Raw genomic sequence first — 22,902 nt, 5'->3', positions numbered from 1 at the left:
AGTCAGTCCTTGGTCCCCGGGGTATGCTGTAATGGTAAACCCGATCACTCCTCTACTGTGCAGAACATGGTCTCACTTGAAGAGACTGCCAATTATGCTAACTTGCATGATTGCTTTGCAATATAGCAAACATCCCTTCATGACTGGGATAAGAGTTCCAAAGTTACTTACATTTAACTTGTGCTCTAAACAAGTATTTAAACTCAGAACCCCAGAGGCAAACAACTAGTGTATAAGACCACCAACACTCCTACAATTTTTTCTCCAAGATAATTTGCCTGGCAGTGAGCTTTGAGTCAGCAGAACACCATTTTCTATCTGGGAAAGATACCCCTCATTGGCGAGGATATTGCTAACCCTTTTCCTGTTCTAATTTCTATAGACTATATAGTCTTTTGCTAGATCTGAATGTTATAATAGGTGGATCTGGTGGTACCACCTGCTTCTAAGATTGCCTGACATTTTCTATCATAAGAACCTGTTTTCAGTGGTTTATAACTTGGCCAACCTTCAACCATATGGGCTTAAATTATCTGTCCCTGGTGTCTGCTTCAGGGTGACTTTTTTCCTCCTTGATTTTCTTTCTTATTTTCTTTCACATTTCTGCTAAAATGGTTCAGCTCTTTCAGAGAACAAGGATATGCTATGACTATATTAAAAAATATTCTTCTGACCATTTTGTTGAGACTGGGTAGCGCCTAAATGATTTGAAGCAAGCACTGGAATTTGGTACGGGGTCATTTTGGTATCAGAGATGTGCTTTTTGCCATCCCCATGAAAACTTGTCCAAATATGGCCATGTTATACACTTCTGAAAAATCTCAATTTTAACACTCTCAGTAGAGATTTGTTAGAGTTTGGCAGCGGAATTCTTCAAGATTCTGTCTTCACTGAGCATGCTCCATCTTCTCATAGGCCCTACTGCACATGTGCCATCCTCATAGAGTGACTGAGCATGCTCCATCCTGGAGTTGCAGGGCCTGAGAACAGGTGTTTCTCTGAAGTTGTTCCTCTTAGCTTCTGTGGGCTGCTGTGGCACTGGACACAAGAGCAAGGAGACTCTTTCTTGTGCTCTCAATGTTCCCCTTCTGGTCCCACGCAGTGTAGAAAAGGATGAAGAAGCAGCCATAGTGAAATGAATAGGGATGAGAAATAAGGGATGGTGGAAGATGGGTGGTGGGGGGAAGGAGTAGATGAGGGCTTGAGCCAGGATGGGGGATGGACAGAGGAGAGTCGGCTAGGAGCTGGATTATGTGGGATAGTAACAAAGGGGGACATAGACTGGGAGCAGAGAGGCAGAAAGGACTACAACTACTAAAGAACACTCTGTTACCCAATTTGCAGTGTCTCTACATTCTTCTGCTGTCAGCAAACAAAACCAACCAGTATAGTGTGTGTCTCATCCCCCTCTAGCGCCTGGTACACATAGAGAATAACTGCCTGCTATTGCTATCAGTTTCTCTGTTAGCTCAAGTGGTAGATATCTGTGCTATGAATTTAAAGCTCAGAACGCAGTTTGATGACCCAGCTGGGGATCAAACTGGTTCCATAGGATGGAATTTGGCGGGGGGGGGGTAGTTTTCTTTTTTAAATTAGGAAATTTCAATAAATTATGTTAAAAGAACATTAAATTTGCAAAGTCAAGCACTCAAAAGTTAGGAAATGCCAAAACTAAGGTAGACTGTGCAATATTAATTCAGCCCCCTTATGCATATGCATTGTGACATAATTTTGATTTACATGATCACATACTATTTTTTCACAGCATGCCTCCCTCATTATGGAGGATGGACCTGCTGAGTAGTGAAGGGAGGCTATTGGCTGTAGGATTCATTGAATCAATCCATCAGTCAGTGGTTGATTGATGTTTATTTTACATGTCATTCTTATAGTACTTACTTCTGATGGGGGGTGGGAGGTAGGGGGAGGGAAGCTGAGGAAGAAGATAACTCAAATATCTTCAGTAAGATGCCAGGCTGCAGGTCCTCTCAAAGGCCACAGCTTTGTAAGGTTACTTGCTTGCTCCCTCTAGTTTATTGGGTTTATATAATAGCTCAGGCATCTATGAGGTCACTGTGTCTTCAACGGTTTGGTTTAAGTGGCTATTCGTCTGGTTTAAAGCCAGACAGTCCTAATTTTGTGCAGCCCTGTCCCTGTCCAAAAGGAATGTGGCTTTGTCCAGTGAAACTGAGAGGAGTGTGAAGGACAAGTGGATGCAAGAGGATGCCAGAGGGTGGGGGTGGGGATGGTGCCTCCATGTAAAGTGATGCAGGCAGGAGCGGGCTGACTTCTGGTCTGGATAAGCAATCACCAATGAAAGAGTGTCTCTCTAACAGTGCACTGAGTGCTAGTCTGAAAATGATGGGAGAAATCCCTTTCTAGCAGAACTTCTGCACTTGTGTGAAACCACTGCCTCCACAACTAGGCAGAGCACTACTGGAAGCATTATAGAACATGCCCATATCTCAGAGTAACTTGAAACGCATATTACTTAGGCCATTCAAAGGCATTTAGAATGTCTGGCTCATACTAGGACCACCTCAGTGGGACCACATGTAGTTCCTTCATTGCAGAAAAGGGTAGCAAGTAGTAACATAACCAAAGGACTTGGAGATTCTAGGTTTGTTAACATTTGCTACTTCTCTCAGAGCAGAACGTCAGATTCAGGTGTGAACTTCACTGAAGCCAGTATTTTGCATAGAAGAGTCAAAAAGAAGCTTCTTCATTGTGCCCTGATGGGGTTCTTGGTATTGCTCTAACTAGGGTCTTATACTGTGCCTGCCCCATCACTGTAGTACAGGAACAACTGTCAGTCTCTCTGAACCATGGGAAATCTCGGACACTTTATACAATCCTGATACCTAGTGGAAAATTAATCATCTCCATGATCAGGATGATTCCCTGCTTGTACAGATAGATTGTTCCCTCAAACATTGATTCACAATCTGTTCTCTGCTGGGGTCGATAAAGGCAACATTATCTCCAAGTTTGTTTATAGTCACCATGCCAAAATGCAAGACATTGTCTAATCCCAAATGGCCAAAAGATTATGAGTTCATTGCTAAAAATAGGAAAAGAAAGCACCCATGCATTCTGCAGCCTGTGTAGGTGTGATGTAGATGTCAGCAATTGTGGAAAAGGAGATTTGAACCAACACATTTCTTCTGAAAAGCACAAACAGAGCTTGCATAGAGTAGCTACTTCAATTAAAATTTAGAATTTCTTCAAAACTACTGTGTTGCCTCATGATGGTAATCTGACTACTGCTGAACCTTGCAAAGTGTTCCATGCTGCTACACATCACCATTCTTCAAAGTATTGACTGTAGCGTAAAAGTTGATAAAACTATTTACCATGACTTGTCTGTAGCTATAAGACTTGACTTGTGGAAAAGCCAAGGCAAAAGTACTGAGCAAGAATGTTTTAGCCCCATATTCAGTTCAGAAGCATTTTGAATATTCTTCTCTTTGGCCACTGATACATCAAATAAAGGAGCAACAAAGTGTTTTCCATTAGTCTTAAGGAATTTCAGTTTTGAAAAAGGGATTCAACACTTTCTCCTGGATTTTTACAGTGATAGGAAAATGCACAAGCCATTGCCTCAGGAATATTTGGAAAACTCAGCACCTTTGACTTCAGTTTGGAGAAGCTGCCAGCATATGGAGCTGATATGCTTCCTGTAATTTACATTGGCATTAACAGCATTTAACAGTAACTGAAAAATCCAAAAAGGACATTATAGCAGGCAACTGCTTAGCTCACATTCTTCATAATACAATGAAGTGCACTGCAGGAAAACTTGATGTTGATGTAGAACATTTAAGTCTACAGGTTTAACCCCCACTATAATGTTTTTGCTACCAGAACAGAGCAATTAAAGGAGATTTGTGGCTTTGCTGAGGTGGAAAAGTGCAATCTATTGAGATTTGTTATTAGATTGCTGGCAACAGATTACTGAAATCAGCCATCAACAGATTACTGAAATGCTGGAAACCACTAACTAGTGATTTCCAGAGTTTAGGAGAGGAGGAGTGTCCCAAAGTAATTTGGAAATGCTTTGGGGAGAAAGGGACTGCCAAGGAGGTAGCTAAACTATATTTTCTTTTTCTGAGCCATTCTCTGAAGCTATTCATGGATGGTCCTGAGGCTTTAAAAGCAAAGTGTTTTTCATGTACTTTCAGTGTATGAGCTCACAAATGGACTGAATATGAAACTGGAGAGAAGGATTAAGGACAAGTTCTTTGGCTACACTGAATTCTAAGCTCAAGGGACTTACTCAAGGTGTTGCTGGAAGGTGTAAAAGGGACTTAATGACCTTCTAAGAGCAAAGAAGTATCTGTATAACAGGCATAACTCCTCTGAAGACAGCCTTCACAGCAAAGTGTCCAAGTTAACTCTTGAAAAACCCATCAGCTGTGAAGAATTTTCCGAAGCTGTTTGCACTTGCAGCATGAAATAAAAGGGGACACTGAAGAATGGAATAATCTTGAATGCAGGCCCTCATTCCTCCAGAGATCAGGGATGCCTGACTACTCAGAAGTCATGATTGCTTAGCTATCTGCTTTGATCAACCCATATGTAGAGAATCTCTTCAGGACAGAAAATCCAAATGGAGAAATATTTTGCATAGGTAACATGCACACTAGGTTTGTAAGCAACCCCCAAGTCTCCTTTCCCTTAGCACAAAGAAAGAATTTGTGCCAGCTTATCCTAAGCTTCTTGTTGAGCCAATTAAATTTACTTGTCTTATTTATTTGTTGAATCTAGTTATTCGAGAGTTTAAACAGAGTAGCTGTAACAAAGATAAGCTAATTGGGTCAAGATACAGTTATTTTAATTGTGCCTAGCTTGCCCTGTAGGGATAACAGTAGCTTTATTCATACGCTGATATTTGTAGAACGTTAAGGTCATATTTATTTATTTAAAATGGGTCACTGCTGTAACCTCATGAGAAAATGGAGCTATGTCAATTTACATCAATGAGGAAAGGACCCCTGGTTTTTGTGAGGGTCTCTGGAAACTAGTAGTTATATAGTATTACTCTGGAATATATCAGTAGAGCCCAAACACTATAAAAGTGAACACTCATCTAAATGTCAGAAAACACAGAGCACTTACTATTTAAACTTATTTAATACTGTTCAGACTTTGCTTTCTAAAATGTTTATATTTATTGATTTCACTTTTAAAGCCTGCAATGAATTTGCTCCATTAGAAATGGTCATAAGACTTCTGAAGATAAAGAATTAAAACTTTACCACAAACAATGTGGTTGCCTGCCTCAGTGAGGGACACACCTTATTCTACATGCTTGGCATTGCATCCTCATTATTATGTCTCCTATCATCAGACAGTTGTAGGCAATTAAAATTAATAGATTGGCTTGAATGAAAAGTATACAGGCACAATCCTGCTCTGCACATATTCATAAACAACTTTACTAAGAGGGGATATGCTTGTGGACTTCCCCTTCCCATATGGAAGGGCGAGTCTTTGAGGCACTGCCATGTACTTCCATGGTGAACCCACTCCAGATCCGAAAATCTATGCATAGACAGGGGTATTTGCCAGGCATGAGCTAGGGCCAGGTGAGATGTGTATCATCCCCCATGGCATCCAGGAATAAAGCTGTTAAACCTCAAGTTATGTTGACTTTCCCACAGCCCCTCACCATACTGGGGTACCCAAGTCTCCTTTGAGATATGACTCACAAGTTGCTGGCAAGAGGGAAAACTCTTGAAGGCAAATAAAACTGTACCTTTTAGTAGATCCTCTGAGAACAGTAGGGCACCATGGAGTTTAGAGGCTGCCAGTTCTATGGGGGGCAAACCTCTCTCTCTGACAATGTCACACTCGTCCAGAGATTTCCTCAGACCAGGGCAACACCCCATGGGTTTTTCCCCAGGGGCATAGAGGGGGACAAAATCACCCAATTTGAAGTGTCATGGAGCCAGATTCTGTTCTTCTTCTAGTGTAAATCCAAAAGTAACTCCACTGGATTTGGTAGAGGTATTCCAGATTCACACTGTGTGCAAAAGAGAGCAGAATCTGTCTCATAGATTTGTTTGAGACATTCTGACTTTATGCATTTGTAAGGGTAGCAAGATTTAGCTCTGTATGTACAATCTCCTTTGTTTTTTTAAACATTGTTGCCATTTTTAGAACATTTGAATTACGTTTAAGAATGTTATTGGATATTAAGGCATATATATAACCATCAAATGTAGGATATAAGATTAAGAATACAATAATACAGCCCAATGACTAAGAAAAGTGTTCAAGGAAAACCACAGTTTGTCAATAGTAAAACTTAAAGGGCGAAATCCTGGCCCCACTGAAGTCACCTAAAGTATCTGTTTAAAACCATTCCAACTAACTGCTCACTTTAATCTATAAAATGCTCTCAGCCTCAAATGCCTCAAGGAAAGAATCTAATACATGCATTTTCCAAAAGGATGAGTAACATCCCACCAGAGTTCAAGGTGGTGACTATGACAAGAAAATGAACATAGATCTGCTTTTTTAATAGGTAAACAATAGCCCTTATACTCTTTTAGCTTATAATGGAGCAATGGCCCATGTTTCAATTAGTCTAATGTCTGAAATTTGCCTACATGGGGAGATTGTACAGGACTTTCACCACCTGGTCCTGGTCTCTCTGACATCAATGGAGAGCAGGACGGGCACCCTGGAAACTATTCAAGATATACAGTGTTAATTTGGATCATTAGCAGTCATCTTCTGTGGTGTTCCGGAGTTTACATCTTCTGTGGTGTTCGGGAGTTTCCATCTGTAGTAAGTGTAATAGGCACTAGCTTGATTCATGTAAGGGGTAAGCCTGTGCCTTTAAGGTACCTTTCAAAAAATTTCAAACAGCATAATTGAAAAAGAAGCTTCATTTCAATATCCCTATAAGTTGTTTTTTTGTAACAGGTCCTGTTCAGCTACCTTAGACTCGTAGGAGAATTAATAAAATGATTATTCAGGTAGGAAAGGAGAGGTTGTTGATTGTGCTCCATGCTAGATTCTTATTTGCCTTTATCTTGCTAGTGGCCTAATGTGTACAAGTAGTCCCAGTGGTTGCAGTAATAGGGAAAAACTTGCTTTATTCTGGAGCACAAGATCTGGAATGCTTCTTTGGATTGAGGCTTTATGGATACAGTGGGCCTCATTCTCCACTGTCATTTAGGCAGGGCTGGAATAGTGCCAGAATTGTGCCGGAATACCATTCTGGCACGTTGCCAGGAGAAGGCATTCCACTTCTCGGTAGTACCAGAAGTACCATGACTGCAGCCAACACTACTCTTTTAAGGACTTGGTCACTGAATTTAGGCCTCTGCAAAGTGGGTTTAAAATGCTACCAACTCAGTTTTCCAAACTAACTTAAGTCCACTTTGTATTGGCCAGGCCAGATATTCAGCTCTGCCCAAGGAGTCATGCAAGGGTGACATAAAGGTCACATTTCCACTATCTGGTCCTGGAGCTGCTTCTCAGACATAAGCAAGTATGGCCAAAAGGCTATTTTAACTGACACTGACTGCTAATAGCCACATGGGGCGAACACTGCAGCCAGGGACTGGTGCTGTTTAGGGCATTCCAGTCCCTCGCCTTTGCTCCTGCTATGCCCTCTGCTTCAGCAACAGGGATGGAAATGGCATAGCAGGCTCTTGCACTAAGGCAATCTTCTTCTGTCCAGTTACATGACCAGAACCTGGCAGGTGATCTTAGCATATTCATGATATGACACAGTTTGCAGTAGTGTCAATAACCACACATGGTGCAAACAGGCCCAGTGACTTAGTTATTTTGTATTTACCTAGGATATTGAGCTGATATGATTTTATGTTCAAATTTCCTACAGAGTGGGATACAATGTTTCTTGTAGTTTAAGAGTATATTTTAACTAACTAAAGGCAGGCATTTGTCACCAATTAGCTATTAACTCTTCCAAGAAGAGAGCTTGTAGCGGCGGTGAATCTCAGGTGTGTGTTTTCGTGTGTGTGGTTTTTTCTGGTAGGTGGGTCTGAAGCTCAGTTTCCTCAGCAATAACCAGGGCCTAGCCTCGGCCGTCAAAGTACCCGAAAAAGTGCAGGGTATTTTTCCTTTTGAATTCTCTTGCAAATCATAATAAGAGTGCCTGCAACATGCTTGCCTGTTGTCAAAAGTATATAATTGTGGATGCAAGGAACTGTATTTCTGACTAAATAAAATCCTCAGCCAATGTGTAAAAAGGGCATAAAACACTCCCAGATTAGAATGGTAGGACCAGATCCTCAGCAGGTGTATTGCTGCAGCATATGCAGTTTTTCTTATTTTTACCTCGATTAGAAAAAATAATACTTAGTAACAAAACCATGCCCAATTTGCCTTTTTGTTTTCTATGCTATGTTTCAATGATGTCTCCCAGTTTTACTATGATGAGCCTATTACTTTTCTTAAAACTTACCATCAATCACACACGTAATGATGGGAAAATGCATTAGTTGAAGAAGAGAAGGAAGGAGGTAGACAAAAGGTCAGAAGATGCTGTAATAATCAAGATTTATAAATTAAGAGATAAACAGATAAAAACCTTAAGCATACTTTATAAATTGTAAGTGCAGTGAAACTGAAACCTGTTTATAGAAATATAACTAAAATGAGATTCAAAACTAAATAGAAAAAAAGAAACCTGATGGAAAGCAGTAGCACAGTTACACTCACTGGGAAAAGAGAACATTATCCTTTGAAAGATTTGTGACCATTTTCAAGCCAATAAAGCACAGTGAGGCTTTATTTTCAGGATGTCTATGGCCCTGATTGTACTCCTGATCTTTCCATTTAGGTGTGATGTTTAGGTGACTGACAAGTACAGAGGCATTGCTTTTGGAAAGGCTGATGCAGAACAGTGTAGGGGGGGCAGGTAGTTGGCAACAGCGGCAGTGGTGGTGGGCTTAAAAATGGTGTCTTGGAAAATTTGCACTTTGACTCATGTCTAGAACCGAGTAACTACCCTTGTGTGCAGCATGTTACTAATCAAACCCAACAGACAAACAGTGGCACAGCTGCAGCATATTGTGCTGCCATGCAGGAGATGCAGGCCTGGGGGAGACCTAATTTTTAAGACTTTTTGCTCACTAGGCAAGAGGAGACAATGCGTGACATGAAGGTTACATGTTTAGTCTCTGGAACAGAACATTCAGACACTGCCAGAGTAGCTTGTGTTGACCTACTAATGGAGAGAAGGTCATGTTTTTTTCTTCTAGTTGCAGAGTGCAAAGTTTCAGATAATACAAAATTATTCACTATATAGTTCAGTATAAATCTGACGGTGAAGAGTTACAGGGAATCTCACAAAACAGGGTGACTGGGCAACAAAATGTCAGATGAAATTCAACATTAAAAGTGCAAAGTGATGCACATTGGAAAAAATAATTCTAACTATACTTATATACTGATAGGTTCTAAATTAGCTGTTGCTACTCAGGAATGAGATCTTGGAGTCATTGTGGATAGTTCTCCCAAAACTTTAGCTCAATGGGCAGAACGGTCAAAAAGGCTAACAGAATGTAAAGAACTATTTGAAAAAGGATGCCATCATAAAACCATGGTGTTCCCACACCTTGAATACTGTGTCCAGTTCTGTGTGCACCATTTCAAAGAAGACATAACGGATTTTTGAGGAAAGATTGCTTTGCTCTGGTCTCAGAAAAACACCAGAAAAGAAAGGAAAGACAGCTGACATACAGCAATCATGGCCCAACCCGATCTTCCATCACCACCAGTAACAACAAGCCTGTGACCCAAGAATTGGACTCCTCAGTCACCAAAGAACCTATGAAAAATAAAACCTGCGAAAGAGACCACCCTCAACCTCTAGGAATCGCCAGCAATAGTGGAACTGGAACAAGTTCAGAGAAGGGCAACAAAGATGATCAAGGGTATGGAAGGGCTTCCATACAAGGAGCAACTAAAAAGATTAGTGCTGTTCATCTTAGAATCATAGAATTGTAGGACTGGAAGGGACCTCGAGAGATCTTCTAGTCCTGTCTCCTACACTCAAGGCAGGACTAAGTATTATCTAGAACATCCCTGACAAGAGTTTGTCTAACCTGCTCTTAAAAATCTCCAATGAGAGACATTCCACAACCTCCCTAGGCAATTTATTCCAGTGCTTAACTACCCTGATAGTTAGGAACTTTTTCCTAATATCTAGCCTAAACCACCCTTGCTGCAATTTAAGCCCATTGATTCTTGTTCTATCCTCAAAGGTTAAGAAGAACATTTTTTCTCCGTTCTCCCTGTAACAAACATTTAAATACATAAAAATTCTTATCATGTCCCCTCTCCAGACTAAACAACCCCAATTTTTTCAATCTTCCCTCATAGACCTTGTTGCGCTTCTCTGGACTTTCTCCAATTTGTCCACGTCTTTCCTGTAATGTGATGCCCAGAACTGGACACAACACTCCTGTAACACTCTACCCCCCAGGGGAGCATTCTGTAATCCCCATATTCATTATTTGTATATAACTGTGATATTGCACACAGAGCATGCCTTGTAAGGTATCATGGGAAAGGTTATGATCTGCTGAAACCCATTGTTCTGTCTAAATATTTATAGCATTGTGTTGTATAATTGTCACTAAAGTGGGTTTGGGCAGTGCCCAGATACTAGGTCCTCAAAGACAATAACCAGGGAGATAACCAACGCCCAGGCAGATGTTGAACAATCAACAACAGCCATTGTCCAGCAAGGGAGCTATAATGCAATGACTCACTTGCACAAGACCACATCAGGGGAATTCCTCAACCTCACCTTGTGTCTCAGCAATGCCCACCAGACATGCCTGGACTTATGATCCAAGCATATGGACTAAGGGTATAAAACAGAACACAGGGGCCCCATGCTTTGCCTTTTCTCCTCCCCTACCTACGCTGCAAGCAACAAGAATGCTCAGAAGACTGAAGAGTGTAACAGAGGAGATTGTCCCACGTTTAAGTGACAAACCTGTATATTCAGGACTGTAAGATCCAGTAGGTAAGAATATTGCTTGATCTAAATACTATCTAGTGTGATAAGGGTTAAGGTTTAGACTGTGTGCTTATATTTTATTTTATTTTGGTAACCACTCTGACTCTTTTCCTATCACCAATAATCACTTAAAATCTATCTTTTGTAATCGATAAACTTGTTTTACTGTTTCTCTTTACCAGTGAGTTTGCCTGAAGTGTTTGGCAAATCTGCTCAGGTTTACAAAGGCAGGTGTATATCCATTTTTCATTGATGAAGTGGTAAACCAATCAATAAACTTGCACTGCTCATCTTGAACAGTGCAAGACGGCATATTCCTGAGGTACGACACTAAGAGCTGGGGGGATTTTTCTGGTGCCTTTCTCTGTGTGATTCATGAGTGGCTCTGGGAGCATTCATGCATTCTAGCTGGGTGTGGGGCTCCATATGTGCTTGTCCTTAGTGACAACAGTGCCTGGAGCAGTTTGCTACATTTTCATTAAGACTGTCTCTGATTTCCATCTCAACTTCAGTCCAAGTGTATCCATTTTGATATATCTTAGTAAAAAGATGATGGGGAGGGGTAGGATAGACATCTACAAAATCATAAACACTGTGGAAAAAGTGAATAAAGAAGTTTTATTTATGCTTTCCTGTAATACAAAACCATGGGTCACCCAATCAAATTAATAAGCATCTGGTTTAATACAAACAAGAGAAAGTATTTTTTCATACAATGCACAATTAATCTGTGGAACCCATTGCAATGGGATGTTGTAATCACCAAAAGTATAACTGAGTTCAAGAAAAGAATAAGTTAAGTTCATGGAGAATAGATCCATCAATGGCAATAAGCCAAGATGGTCAGGGATGCAATCTCATGTACAGGGCAATCCTAAAACTATGACTTCCAGAAGCAAGGAGGGGAAGACAAAGGTGGAGCTCTCTAAAATTGTCCCGCTCTGTGCACTCCCCCTGAAGCTCTGGTATCGCCCACTGTCAGAGACAGGATACTGGGTTAGATGGACCATTGGTCTGTGCCAGCATGGCAGCTCTTACGTTGTTATGTAGTATGAATGATGGGACACACTTTGCCCATGCTCAGCTTCAAAAAGAATTATGAGTTTTTTAAATCTGCTGAACAAGACAAAGAGGTCACCAGCTAAAGAGAGAAAAAGATGTGGAGAGATCCATTGCAGATAAAAAATACCATAACACTCCCTTAAAGATCTTTTACTGGATGTTTGTTATCACAAATAACACTTTGCACTTCCATAAAGTACTTTTTAATCTGTAGATCTCAAAGCTGTTTACAAAGGTAGGGAAGCATTTTACCAACAGGGTTACTGATGAAGAGAGAAGCTAGCATATTTGCTGAAGGTCACATAATGAATATCAGAACCAAGATTAGAATTTAGATCTTTTGACTTCTAAGTCCATGCTTAACAATCTAGCTTGTGTTTATTAAAAAAACAAACAAGCCATATCAATACAATTACATTCAGAGGGACATACCATTCCCATTCTACCAGTGTAAGACTATGCTTGTATCTGCCTTCATACAGATGCACTACATCTGTACTAAGGAAAGTGTACTTTAATTTTCTATAAAATACATTTCCTGTCAAAATAATGGCATCAGAACCACATATTATCAAAATGGAGTCATACTTACACATTTACATGAAAAGTAACATGGAGCTGCATGTGTTGTATATAAGAAGGACATACTCTTTTCAGGGTTTTTTTAAGATTGTCAGTTTACTGTGAGAATGCTCAGCCACAGGGCATACCCTTCAACTCTACGTCCATTACAAAATATACTACTGATTTCACACTACATTGTATCTCCATCCCATGAAACCTGATGCCATCGCCCTGTGTCTCCTTGTAAATTATTTATATCTGTAACCCCTTTGTGGTTTAGAGAGCATGGCCCTTTAAATCTTTTTCCGGAGTGGGGAAATGCTGATTGTTCCATGAAGAGGAAGTGCTGTTGGGAGGGTAGGGGAGCAGAGAGAGGGGGAGAGAGTGACAGGGTGTGTGTCTGGAGCTCCAAACAGAAGGGCTGTAACAAGCAGGCCCTCTCAGAGTGAAGCAGCCAAGAACCTGACTGAATCCTGGGAGGGACAGAGCGGGGGATCGGGGACACCCCAGGACAGGAGTCAGGAGGAGCACTGTGCCAGGAAGAAATCGCCCGAGAAGGACAAACTGGAGCTGGATCAAGTATCGCTCCTGCCTAGAGCTGCATGGGGCTGTGAGTACTGAGCGTTGTGACCTTGCATTGGGAATAAGCGGGAGGCTGTTAGCTAGTGAAGTGGAGAGGTTGTCATCTGTGTGGCTTTGTGGAGAGCGACAGAAGAGGGCACTGAAGGGGTTTGTTGGGGAAAGTTTACTGGGACCGAAGATGACCAGGAGCACCCAAGATTCAGCACTGGACTGGAACTTTGCCCAGGACTCTTGAACTCTGTGTGCAGACACATTGCTTGGTGTCTGCCTTTTCAGACTGTGGTACCACTGGGACTGTGGGGCCTTGTGTTGAATGCAACCCTGTTTTACTACTCGCCCTATATATCCCCCTATTGTTTTTCTCCTCTCATCCCTCTGTGAATAAATATTTCCCCTTTCCTATATTCATTGTACTCTTCTGATGTGTGTGTTCACTGTGAGGGTTTGAAACAGGTTCTTCTGGGCTGGGGTGGAAGGGAGTATGCCTGCTGCATTCGTGTGCGTGCCTTCTCTTGGTCAAAACTGCCTACAGAGCAGATTCCATCTTGGCCAGGAGGGTGCTAAAGTTACACATTGATTATGCAAAATCATGATTTTCAACAGATGTTAGACAACAGTTCATAATATCAAGCTGCTTCTTTGCCTTTTTGCTATGTACTTTATTGTAGGAGTTCATCTCATAATAAAAATGCCGGTGTCACACTGGGATTGTGGGGTGTTCAAAGCTATGCCGCTCAGTAATTATGGTTATTAGGCCTTTAACTGCAGCAGAAACTTCAGGATCTGAGAATTGGTGGCCAAATGTCAGCACTTTCCTTTGTCTGGTATTTAATATGTAGCTAAATGCAGTAATGATTAAACCTGAGATCTTACTGCTCAATATAAAGGAATTTAACTACCCAGCAAATAAAGTAAGATAGATGCATTTTTTAAAAATATGCTGAAGTAAATATCACTGTCCCGAAGAGATGCACGTGACTGTCTCAGAATGCATATCTACAATTCCAAAACCAAGCACCTGTATCTCAGTGATTCCATGTCCTACGAAAGTGGTTTTCAAAAAAAATTTCTGGGGACCCAGTTGAAGAAAACTGTTGATGCCCAAGACGCAACAGAGCTGAGGATGAGGGGTTTGGGGTGTGGAAGGGGCTCAGGGCTGGGACAGAGATTTGGGATGTGGGGGTGAGGGCTGCAGATGGGTCTGGGAATGAGGGGTTCAGGGTGTGCAGGGGGGGGCTCTGGGCTGGGGCAGGAGGTTGGGGTGCAGGAGGGACTCCAGGTTTGTGAGGGCTCAGGGCTGGGGTAGCGGATTGGGGCACAGGCATGGACTTATCTCTGGTGGTTCAGCAGCGCAGCTGGGGTGCACTGCAAACTGTGCTATGCCCCGGAAGCGGCCAGCAGAAGGTCTGGCTTCTGAGCGGAAGTGCTCAAGCAGCTCCGCGTGACTCTCACCCACCGGCACCTCTCCCCCTACAGTTCCCATTGGCTGGTTCCAGCCAATGGGAGTGCAAAGCCAGTGCTTGCGGTACAGAGACCTGTGGCTCCAATGCCTAGTAGATGGACTGCTACTGGCTGCTTCCGGGGCACAGTGCAGCATCGGAAAAGGTAGGCACTAGCCTGCCTTCACTGGGCAGCACCACCAATGGGAGCTTTAATGTCTCGGTCAGCAGTTTTGACCAGAGCAAGGCAACCCAGTGCCTTACATGCCGTGACCCAGTACTGCGATCCATGGATTGAAAAACACTGTCCTACGAGTTGGACTGTCTATATATTTTAAGAGGAGGAAGAAGTGGAGTGGAGAGCTTCCACTTTACACTTCCCCTTTTAGTTTCTGACATATCTGATGGACACAATCCAGAATGCTTGCTTATAAACAAAAGTGAATGGAAATAAAACTATTACATTATGTTTGCATTGTTTGTATTAAGCAGATTAATAATTTCCACTAGATATTTGTTGGCATTAAGCACTTATTAGTAAATAATATGTAACTGTATTAGTAATTTTAAATTAAATAATCACTAGTGGGATGCTTCTGAGTATCCAGGGTTGTGAGGCGCCTCACCACCCCCTGCCGTTAGCATAAGGATAACCCCGATGTTTTATTTTTCCTGCAGTCTCCACAATCTATTGATTAACACTTTGCTTAGACTGTAAATGGGCGTCCATTGTGAACCACAGAATACTTAGTCTGTACATGACCAGTCAGAGTGATACAAGCATCTTTCCCTCTGCCTGACAACATATGTGGATCACCTTTCAGTGACTTGCCTTAACTCACAGACCTAGAGAACATAATTTGTAGTATATAGGCATAATTCTTCACATATTTTCTGTACATACATCTTGCTATGATTATGATGACCGGTGTGACATAGGCTTTCATTAGAGACCTTACATGACATTCTTTGGCAGACTAGTAGATATGTGCCAGACCCAGGGTATTCCTGTAACCCTCATGTACTCCTGTACTCTCTGTCAGTTGGCATCAAGTTGTCCATGGGTCACAACTAGTTAATAATAAGTATAAAAATATGAAGGGCCTGATAATATGTCTAATATTAATTGCACACTCTGGGTGGATCTTCCCCCTCCCAGGCAAAAAGGGGGAAGGGATTAACTCTTTGTCACAATCACCTTTGGGTAGTTTCTGCAGAGAATGCTTTGTGGGGTCAGTGATGCACAAGTCAGGGCTGGGGAAAGTGTGTGTGCATGTTGAGGGGAGAGAAGTACTTTGGGCAGAGGCCTCCAGAGCCAACATGGATGCACTGGCCTCTTCCTGGATTGTTCTAATCTCCTGTGGATCCCCTGGGATCTGTGCAGGTTTTGTCTGATCCGTGGTTTCTGGAGTTGAAACCTCTGCTCATTTGTCATTGATGTGAGGTGGGAATACAACACTGCACTCCAGGATAGGGCGATTTGGAGAAAACACTTGCTCATGTACCCCCTGAAAAAGGCTTTAAGAAGGACAATTGCCACACTTTTGTGACAGCACAGCCTTTCATCTGCTAATATTTCTGTAATGAAATAATTAGAAGAAAAGGAGTAAACCATTCAAGTATTAGAAACATTAACATTGCATCTTCTGAATGGCACCCACACAAATGGTTATATTGTCATTGAAAAGCCAACAAACAAATTATTCTTCTAGAATCACATTGGAATTAATGGAATTTAACTTTGCTCTTAGGTGAAGCAGTGCTGTCCCAAGCAGATCAATGGATGAAAAAATGCAATGAGTCATCACTCTAGACTATTTTAAAGAACCCTTTGGTAAGGTCTTTCTTATTTTATAAGACTTGAACTATGTCTCACTGTTGACACAGGAGTGAAAAGAAAGTGAGATAAAATGACCGACTGAAGATTAAATGGAATAAAAAATGGCTTTGTGTCTTTTGCCAGATTATGATTATTTCCCAGCTGGATTTGTTGCTCTTACATAAATAGATAGATCCTGCAAAAACTTATGCATGTGCTTAACTTTACGTCTCACTGACATCATGGAGCTACTCACTTGAGTAAAGTTAAGTACATGTGTAAGTCTTTAGAGGAGCGAGGTCCACATATGTGATTATATACTTGTGAGTATATAGCTGATGAACCCTAGTACTACAACAGATGAAAAACTAGTTACCAGCACCCTGGATGGAAAATAAAAGTGTAGAAATCGTTCCTGAATTCTTGCTATGGGCCTGTGCTCTGGACTTTTTCTCTCCACTGATAGAGGATGTTGTGTACAGCTCATTTTAAAGTCTTTGGAACTCAACAGTAGATCGTATTTATCAGTTGGATGGCATTTTTCTTTAAATGCTCTATCAAAAAAAATAGAACGTTAACTTCATCCTCATCAAATACCTCTTTTTGCCTTTAAAAAAAATCAAAGTGTTGGAGAAGAGGAAATCAACTACCTTTTTATCATAGCCACTTAAAATGAATGACAAAGACTGTGACTTTAAGAAATATATTTTATGGTCTGACACCATGCCAAACACACTATCTTTGCAATAAGATTTGCTATTAACACTGAAAGGAAGTCAAGAAAAATAAAATATTATCAATGAGCTGTTTTCACAGCTGGCAACCATGATTAGAGCCCTGTGTTGATACAAAATTTGTATCCGCATCTGATCCGCGATCCAGAAACATGATCCGCAGATATCCACAGATATAAAACAAATATCCACAGATTTGCAGAGCTTTATACCTGGTATCCTTTATTAAACTGTTAACATATGATAATAGGTGTGATGTTCCCCTGGTGTTATCCAGACCGGTGATCTGCTGGGTCACTCCAATCCTAGAGTCTGGGAGCCAGCTTTACCCTGCTCTGCTGTGAAAACCCCCACTCCTGAGCTGTTCATGCACAGCCTCTAGCATGTAAGCTGCTCCTTGGATTGTGCAACCGAATGACACTAGCCAATATCTCTGGTCCCAGACAGAACCCTAGGAACCTCCATCTTGCAGTGTCCAGTTACGCCTGCTGGATGCTGCAAACATACATGAGTTTGTCAATTTAACAAAGAAATTGATATGTACCAGGCTTGTTATCCCAAGGGGAGTCACAGCCACGCTTCAAATGCACTGCTTCAGGTAGAATAAACAAACAGATTTATTAACTACAAAGACAGATTTTAAGTGATTATAAGTCAAAGCATAACAAGTCAGATTTGGTCAAATGAAATAAAAGCAAAACACATTCTAAGCTGATCTTAACACTTTCAATACTCTTACAAACTTAGATGCTTCTCACCACAGGTTGGCTGGTTGCCCTTCAGCCAGGCTCTCCCATTTGATCAGCGCTTCAGTCACTTGGTGGTGATGTCTGTAAATGGAGGTGGAAGAGAGAGGAAGAGCATGGCAAACATCTCTCCCTTTTATCATGTACTTTCTTCCCTCTTGGCTTTGCCCCCCCTCCTTCAGAGTCAGGTGAGCATTACCTCACTGCAGTCCCAAACTGAATAAAGGAAGGGGGGTGACTCACTCGAAAGTCCAACAGATTCTTTGTTGTTGCCTAGGTTAGTGTCCTTTGTTCCTGTGAGTCTGGGCTGGGTTTGTCCCATACATGCCCTGATGAGGTGTGAACTGCTGCTCTGCTATTGGAGAGTTTTTGCCTCGGCTTGCTTTAAACCATGAGATACCTTTTCAGCCTCATAACTATATACATGAAATTATAACCTATAACATTACTGTAACAACAATTACGATGACATCACTATAACAACAATGAGCCTTCCAAAGATACCCAACATGACAAACTTTGCATTGGATACCACACAGTCATTTTATAAGGGTGAACGTGGGGGTGTAGGATGTTCCCACGAGGTACAGAATGTCACAATATGTCAATCATAAAAGAGAATCCAGATAAGCCTGAACACCATTGCCTTACCTTCATGACAGAGGAAGCTACATTGGCTACCTTACTACTACTTCCTAAATAACAAGTAGATATTGTTTATTTGATGGTTACTATTCAAGTCAGTCCCCAAAATCTCTTCAGTTTAGTTCTTGGATAAGTGTCCTTCATCTCTCACAGGTATTTTTCCAGGATCTGCGGCCTTCCTCGCTCCTGAGATACCAGAGGCACCCTGACATGTATACCATAATTTTACAGCCCCATATCCTGAGCCTTGGGAGCCTGTCTGCTGGCATTGGCCAGCAGCAGGTGTTCAATTGCAGGGTAGACATACCCTGAGTGCTCCTTTCCTAACATTATATCAAATACCCATTTCTAATATGTAACCTTTGAAGTTAATTTCTGTTTCCAGTCAATGCATCTTTTTAATCTTTCCTTTTTAATGGAAAGCCAGCAGCAAGGCCAATTATTTTTCCCCTTGGTATTCTCTCAGCTTCCCAGAACATCATATCTTCTACATTTCTATCATTGTGGTTAAAATATTTCTCAGTATAGGATCTGAACAGTTGCTAATAATTAGAAGCTAGAAGCAACAGTCAAACCCCAAAATTATGTATTCATTTTTAATTACTGATTCATAGTAAGATAATTGCTTGTCATTTTCCAGTGATTACTTAGAATTATGTAGAATTACTTAATTTTGTTTGGAAATTGCTTAGGGCTTGATTGCTCCCTCCCAATGAAATAACCAAGAAAGGGCTTGGGCTATATGTTTACATTGCAATGTAAGCGCAGGGGTGGTGGGACTTGAGTCTGTGGACTCTGGGTTAGAAAACCCAGGGCTTGAATATCTTCACTTATTGTCAACCCTAGCTTAAGAATTTTCTAACCCAGGCTCAAATCTGGGGCTCTGGTATCCACGCTGCAGCACCCAGACTCAAGTCCAGCCAACAATATCCCAGACTTCCTAGTGTCCTTCTGAAATGTGGCTGCTCTAGTCCTTTGACTGTCGTGCAGTGTGGGAAAACTTGATGCTCCACCCTGAATGTTACAGGAAGTTTGAATAACCTGCCAACACATCCTGCCGAGCAAACTTTTTGTTCTGTGCATTCTCAGTAACTGGATCCAGCAATATGAAAAAGGCACAATTTGAAGGACTTCTCTTGCTTGTGCTTTCAGTCCTGTTTCAGGAAATAGGCAGAACCTTTGAGAGATGCTGGTGGACTTTTTGGTAGTATTTTATGACCCACCAAAGGTGCCTGGCAGGCTAATGATGGAGCAGGAGCAGGAGCAGGAGGAGGAAGACACAGACATGGCAGATTCAAACTGACTGATGCTGCTCATGATGCTTGGTGTAGCTCCTGATGCTCTCTACATAGACCAGTGCTTCTGGAGCAGGGCCACAAGCACAGACTGGTAGAACCACATCATCATGCAGAGCTACTTGGGTTTGCAGTGGAGGAAGTCAGTGGATGTATTACAAAAGGCTTCTTTATCAGTTCAGGCATTCTACATTTTGGAACACATAACAGTTCTTGTGGTGCTTGATTGGCAAAAGGACATGTTATTCCAAGCTGCTGGTGAAAAACCAGAAGGGTATTCCCACAAAGTATTCAAACGTATAGTGAGTGAAAAACAAATCTATGAATGGAGTGGGCTGGTAAGCTACCAAGGTGACCCTGGAAAATACACTCTTGTACAAAATGTGACTACCTACCTGGAGTTCCTGCTTCAGGAAGGTTGTAACTATTAGCACCCAAGATTGGGTCAGAATTCATGGCAACCAACAAGATGCTGTGTTAGCTTCTATGTGGCTTAGTTTATTTTGACTGCATGAAAACATACATAACTCCACAGCTATCTTCCTTACATCCAGGTACATTTCTGGACACAATTTCAAGGTCCCATAGTATTTGGGGAAAATGATTTTGTCACTGGTAGACTGCACAGACTATCTCAAACTGAAATGGACTAGATTTGTAAATGGAAAACATTTCCACCTCTCTGTAGTTCCCTCATTACAACATTGTACAACAGAGCAAAGTACTTATAGGCATGGCAATGTAAGGTTATTATTTTTAAGAAACAGAAATGCTCTAGCAAAAATGTGTGACTTTCCAGTAAAAAGTCACTCTCTGCATGTTTTTACTCTTTGGCTTTCCCAGTCACCATTTTGAATTTCACATGGTGGGGAGGGAGAGGAGGCAGGAAGACGTCAAACCACTGCTGGTATGCAATCTGCCATGAGCAGATACACACTGGTAGCTGGGGCCTGTAATAACTTTTGCATTGGTTCATAAAAAGGAAATCCTTCCCATTCCTATATTAATAAACATTAAAATGGAGCCAGAAACTTATCAGGCTCCAGGACAGCTTCTATCCCTCCCATTTCTGCTGCCAGTCTCCTGGCTGGCCATTCCTCAGGAGGGGGATTGAAAAGATGTTCCAAGTATGGCCCCAGGATGTGCTGATGCTGCTCCAGTGGCAAAGCGTCTTTTGCGATCAACATGAGCAGCAGAGTCACTTTGCTGGCCTCGTTTACACCTGCTGCTGGCATGCATCAGTCCCCAGGCTGAATTCTGGAGCCAGCAGTTTGCCATCCCATTTGACCAGTTCATCGTGCACCGCTATTGGCTTCATGCTGGGTGCAGTATCGAGCACCTAGTCAAACTCATCATGAAATGGGTATGATGTCGGTGAGTTGCACAAGGTGTGGTTCTGGTCCCTGATTTTCAAGTGCTCAGTCCTGGAGCTTCTCCCTGAACTGGTCACTGGTCCAGTAAATTTCCAATGCTGCCAGCTTCTTCACTATCTGTTGTTATGTGTAGTCATTTCTGGTGCTCTTACTAAAATCCACTGTTTTACTGGCCTTGCACCAGAGATTAATCAGAACCTTGGTGGGTTCCCGTGGCCAGGAAGCTGTACACTTTGCAAAAGACTTCATGTGATTAGTAGCTCTCGAAAATGCAGAAGGTTCTCCAAAGGTGTGTTTGCAGCTCACCGGTGAGAAAACAATGGAAGGGTTAAAAGCTGACTCACCCAGCTGCGGCACTACCACAAGGTGAGTTGCTTCCATTCCCCTGGAGTCGACTGGTGATTCATGGGATAGAGAGGACAAAGGAAGTTGGCCCATGAGATTGTGGGATAATTTTGGCGGACTCCCAGGATCTGAGTCCGGGATTGGGGGGGTGGGGAAGTGTCTCTGTGACAGGTTCGATCACAGAGACCCCCTTGGGACTGTCACCTCATGTGCTGAAATTACCTCTAAGCCCATTTTCCCTGCCAGCTTGGGACTCCAGAACCTTGCCTTGTTGAGCCAGATATGCTAGCCAGCTGCAACACAGACTCAGGGTCTGGGCCATGGCTCCACAGCTGCAGACTTTAACCAAAAACAGCTCAGTAGATTAGCTCTCCAGCACCCAGACACCCAGTTCCCAATGGAATCCAAACCCCAAATAAATCCATTTTACTCTGTATAAAGCTTATACAGGGTAAACTCATAAATTGTCCGCCCTCTATAACACTGATAGAGAGATATTCACAGCTGTTTGCTCCCCCAGGAATAAATCACTTACTCTGGGCTTATTAATAAACAAAAGTGATTTTATTAAGTATAAAATAGGATGTAAGTGGTTTCAAGTAATAACAGACAGAACAAAGTAAGTCACCAAGCAAAATAAGGCAAAAGCTCACAAGTCTAAGCCTAATACATTAAGAAACTGATTACAGGTAATATCTCAACCTCAGAGATGTTCCAATAAACTTATTTCACAGACTAGACTTCTTCCTAGTCTGGGCCCAATCCTTTCCCCTGGTACAGTCCTTGTTTGTTCCATCAGACATCTCAGGTGATAAGCAGGGGTTTTCTCATGACTGGCAGCCCCTTTTATCCTGCTCCACTGCCTTTTATAGCTTTGGCACAAGGTGAGAATCTTTTGTCTGTGCTTGTCCCCACCCCTGCCTCATCAATGGAAAACTACAAGGATTAAGATGGATTCCAGTATCATGTGAAATGGTCACATGTCACTGTAAGACCCCTAGTCTCCTTTCTTCCTGGTTGGCTCACACGTACACAGGAAGGTTCGCAGGTAAATAACCATTTACTTCCAATTGCCCTAGTCAATGGGAGACATCAAGATTCTAAACCACCATTAATGGCTCACACTTTGCATAATTACAGTAAGACCTCAGAATTATACTTCATATTTCTAGCTTCAGATACAAGAGTGATACATACATACAAATAGGAGGAATAAATTCAGTAGGTTATAACTTTTGTTATGATACCTTACAAGAGACCTTTTGCATAAAGCATATTCCAATT

This window comes from Eretmochelys imbricata, chromosome 2 (assembly GCF_965152235.1).
Source record: "Eretmochelys imbricata isolate rEreImb1 chromosome 2, rEreImb1.hap1, whole genome shotgun sequence".
NCBI classification, from domain to species: domain Eukaryota; kingdom Metazoa; phylum Chordata; order Testudines; family Cheloniidae; genus Eretmochelys; species Eretmochelys imbricata.
The sequence above is the reverse complement of the archived record's forward strand: the minus strand, read 5'-3'. Positions refer to the sequence as shown.